Below are 4,763 nucleotides of genomic sequence, written 5' to 3' on the forward strand. Positions count from 1 at the left end.
AATTGAGCAAGAGTCTTGCTCTGTCACCCTAGAGTGCAGTGGCGTGATCTAGGCTCACGGCAACCTCCGCCTCCGTGGATCAAGCGATTCTCCTGCCTCAGCCTCCTAAGTAGCTGGGATTACAGGCGCCCACCACCGCGCCCAGCTAATTTTTGTATTTTTAGTAGAGACGGGGTTTCACCACGTTAGTCAGGCTGATCCCGAACTCCTGACCTTAGGTGATCCGCCCATCTCGGCCTCCCAAAGTGCTGGGATTACAGGTGTGAGCCACCGTGCCCGGCAAAATGCACAAATCTTAAGTTTTGACAAATGTATATACCCATGTAACTTCTTGTTGTTGTTGTTGAGATAGTCTCACTCTGCTGCCCAGGCTGCAGTGCAGTGGTGTGATCTTGGCTCACTGCACCCTCTGCCTCCTATATACCCATGTAACTTGAACCCCTAACAAATTAAAAAAAAAAAATGACGATCACCCCTGAAAATTCTGTCAGGCCCCTCTGTAGTCAATCTCCACTTCCACCCTATTTAACAACTATTCTGATTTTTTTCACTATAGTTTTGCCTGTTCTAAAATTCCTCAAACTTTTAATAAACTGTCAGTGGAGACTAAGCAGCTATTCTCAACTACTGTAGGAGGGATATAAATTGGTATATCCTTTTTAGAAGGCTATCTGGCAGTATGTAATTAGTAAAATAAAATTTATGCATTCCTTTTGACTTAGTAATTTTATGAGAGGAATTTTCTGAGAGGTCTACCAGTTCATGTATGCAAAGAAGGCAGTCCCAAAGCTGTTCACTGAAGCATTGTTTGTGAAAGCAAAGGATTGGAAATAACCTAAATGCCCATCAGTAGGGGAAAAGTTAAATGAATGAACAGTCACACCTTGCAGCAATTATAAGAAATGATTTACTGATATGGCAAGATTGCCAGGACAATCATTAAATGCAGAAAAGCAAGTTCCAAGATGCTACATACCCAACATAAAACCATTACACAGAACACCAATAAAAACAAAACAAAACACAAAACATATGCCCAAGGTGTATTTCTGTTAGTCCATAACCCAAACTGACATCAGTGGTTACCTCTAAGGAGAGGACTAGGATTATGGGAAAGGAGAGAAGGTGCTCAACGGGTTTTTCCTTTGTTGTATTGTTTGAATCTTTTACAATAAAACTACACACGTGTCTTAGAGGATGAAGTTATTTTTAAAAAAGACTACTGATGGCCGGGCATGGTGGCGGGTGCCTGTAATCCCAGCACTATGGGAGGCCGAGGCGGGCGGATCACCTGAGGTTAGGAGCTCGAGACCAGACTGGCCAACATGGTGAAACCCCGTCTCTACTAAAAGTACAAAATTAGTTGGGCATGCTGACGGGTGCCTGTAATCCCAGCTACTCGGGAGGCTGACGCAAGAGAATCACTTGAACTCAGGAGGTGGAGGTGGCAGTGAGCTGATATCCTGTCACTGCACTCCAGCCTGGGTGACACAGCAAGACTCCATTTAAAAAAAAAAAAAAGACTACTGACAAAATAGGGATAGGAGATAGGAAATAGGTGAATTTGTGGAGAGGGAGGAGAGAAATTAAAGTTTTTTTCTATGCTATATATTGACAATGTTATGTCTCCCAGCAAAGGAGCTTTCCCCAGCCTATCTATTAATACACATCTCTCTTCAGACTCCTCGTTAATGTATCATTTCTTCTTCTCTGCCACTTACATCAATATATTAATGGTTTTAAATGAAAGTGCCTATATGTTCACAGATTAAGTATGCAAAATGTTTTCTAAATGAAAAATGAAATATACCAATCTCATATTTAAGGAGAGACCTTATGTGTCTTAGTCTGTTCGGACTGCTATAGCAGAATACCATAAACTGGGTGGCTTACAGACAACAGCAATTTACTTCTCATAGTTCTGGAGGCTGTGAAGTCCAAGATCAAGTCGCCAGCAGTGTATGGTGAGAGCCCACTTCCTGGTTCATAGATAAACCTTTTTGCTGTGTTCTCACAATGGTGGAAGCAGCAAGCAGCAACCTAGGACTTCTTTTTTTTTTTTGAGATGGTCTCGCTATGTCGCTCAGGATGTAGTGCAGTGGCGCAATCTCAGCTCACTGCAACCTCTGCCTCCCGGGTTCAAGCAATTCCCTGCCTCAGCCTCCTGAGTAGCTGGGATTACAGGTGCCCGCCACCACTCCTGGCTAATTTTTGTACTTTTAGTACAGATGGGGTTTCACCATCTGGGCCAGGCTGGTTTTGAACTCCTGACCTCGTGATCCACCTGCCTTGGCCCTCCAAAGTGCTGGGATTACAGGTGTGAGCCACCACACCCGGCCTAGGACCTCTTTTATAAGGGCACTAATCCTATTAAAGGGGGCTCTGCCCTCATGGCCTAATCATGGTCCAAAGGCCCCAACTTCAAATACCTTCACGTTGAGGATTACCTTTCAACTTCTGGAGGGCATAAATATTTATTAGTCTATAGCATTGTATGAAAACTCTTTCCCTCTTTGTGGAGAGGAGGAATGTCACTATCTAGAAAACCTGGGTGTTAAATGCAGAGGCTGAAGTTCAGTGGGACCTAAAAAAAATGGGGGCTCATCTTAAGTTGTGATAAACTGATACAGAAGCTTGATAAATTGTAAAACATCTTCAGATACTTGTTCACTTACTGAACATTTATTAAACACCTACTATGTATCGGGGCTATGCCAAGTTCACACATATGCATCTTAAATATCCCATGACCTCAAGGAACTCCCAGCGTAATCTGGTAGTAATGGCAAATGCACTTAAGTAATTACAGAGCTACAGTAATTGTAGGGAAAAACCATAAAACCTCCAAACTCAAAGTATAGCATCTGCATTTCCTGGGGTCATCTAAGACTCCACCCCTCAACTCTGGAATCTGCATTTTAACAAGGATCCCAGGTGACTTGGATCTTTATTAAGATTTGAGAAGTGGCCATGCTCGGTGTCTCACGCCTGTAATCTCAGCACTTCAGGAGGCCAAGGTGGCCGGATCACCCGAGGTCGGGAGTTCCAGACCAGCCTGACCAACACGGAGAAACCCCATCTCTACTAAAAATACAAAATTAGCTGGGTGTGGTGGCACATGCCTGTAATCCCAGCTACTCAGGAGGCTGAGGCAGGGGAATCGCTTGAATCCCAGAGGCGGAGGTTGCAGTGAGCCGAGATCGCACCATTGCACTCCAGCCTGGGCAACAAGAGTGAAACTCAGTCTCAAAACAAAAAAAAGGTTTGAGAAGTGATGAACTCTGGGATTATAGAAGGAACTACGGGGGTGAAGGAGTTGGAAGGGGTGGGGGGCAGGAAGTTAAAAAAAAAAAAGAGAAGCAACTACTATTGATCCTTGGGAAGTGGTAAGACAAGTCTTCAGATGTGAGGGGTGGTAGGAACATTCCAGGCTGAAAAATAAGCAGGCCCATGATCAAGGTAGTTAGAACTAGTAAGAGGTGTTCTGTTATGAGAAGTTTCGTCTGGGAGGGGCAGTGGGCACTTAGGAAGATATGGGAGATAGGGCAGAAAAAGTAGGCTGAGGCCAGAGGCAGAAGGGCCACACTGACCCGCTGAGGGTTATGGAGGAAGCCACAGAAAATTTTAAGCAAGAATGTGACACGACCAGTCTTATGTTTGGACATAACTCTGGTGGCAGAGTGGAGGACGAAATGCAGGAGAGGTTGGAGCAGGCAGGCAGGCATGTATCCTTAAATGAGCACCATTCACTTTTGGACTAGAAAGGAAGTCTGAATATTAAGAAGTGTAGAGGCCACAGGGTCCTATGCAAACAGAAAAGCAGAGGGTTCCAGCTGCAGTAGGATACAGGGGGGTTCCTTCTCAGCTCAGGAGTGTGGCCTTGGACTGGCATCTTCAGCATCACCTAGGAGGTGTTAGAAACGCACATTCTCAGGCATCACCTTAGAAGTAGTGAGGGAACCTTGGGGATGGGGCACACAAATCTAGCTTTGAACAATTTTTCCAGGTGATTCTGATGCATGCTAAAGTTAAGAACCACTGCTCTAGCCCGCCAAAAATCATGTCTCAGGTGGTAAAGGCTTAAAACTGCACAACTTGCTTACTGTCCTTTTTAAAAAGAACGAGGGTAATGAGAAATGGGTTTCTATGTTGAGCGGGGCAGAACAAAAGCCACATACAACCTAGATTTTATATAGTGCCAGAAAAAAATACTGACCATCTTGTCCAAAAGCCTCATATTTGGAGAATTAAAATAGTTTTGGTCGATGCCATGATGTTCTCGGTAACCTAAATTAATTTATAAAATTCTCTCTGTTCCCTTTATTTCCCACAAAAACACACGCAGCAAAAACGCTGGGATTCATCTCGGCCCTCTGAAAACCGTGTTTCCGACGCAACCGCCCATTAGAAAAACACAATTCCAAATTAAAAACCCGGAGAACTGAGCGGCGGGGCTGGCGCCACCATCCCGGGACAGCGCGGCCTTTCCCAGCCACACCCCTGCGCGCCGCCGGCCTCCTTCCCCGGCAGTTCCCAAAGATAAATAAATCTTCCTTGTTTTTCCAGACCTGAAATTAACGGTGACTCACAGAGCACTCTGCATGGCCACGGTCGCCTCGGGAAGGAGGAAAAATGTGCAGATTTTTTTTCCCCTCACGCGAGGGCAGGACAAGCCAGGCTGGGCCAATCAGGGGAGGGCGGCGGGAATCGCACCAAAGTAGGTAAAAAATGCGGGAGGCGTCCCCGCCGCCGCGGCCCGCGAC

General features: G+C 45.4%; 1 protein-coding gene across 1 annotated transcript in view; it reads right to left on the bottom strand.

Annotated features, from left to right (window-relative positions):
• BFSP1 (beaded filament structural protein 1, filensin) overlaps nt 1-4,618 on the bottom strand; it is a 95,398-nt gene extending 90,780 nt beyond the window's left edge. Inside the window, exon 1 of the mRNA XM_011979473.1 lies at nt 4,569-4,618. The gene's annotated coding sequence lies outside the window, so the exon portion shown is untranslated. The remainder of the gene's footprint in view (nt 1-4,568) is intronic.
• Nucleotides 4,619-4,763: the final 145 nt, after the last annotated feature.

Source organism: Mandrillus leucophaeus, unplaced genomic scaffold (genome assembly GCF_000951045.1).
Source record: "Mandrillus leucophaeus isolate KB7577 unplaced genomic scaffold, Mleu.le_1.0 Scaffold202, whole genome shotgun sequence".
In the NCBI taxonomy this organism is placed as follows: Eukaryota; Metazoa; Chordata; class Mammalia; order Primates; family Cercopithecidae; genus Mandrillus; species Mandrillus leucophaeus.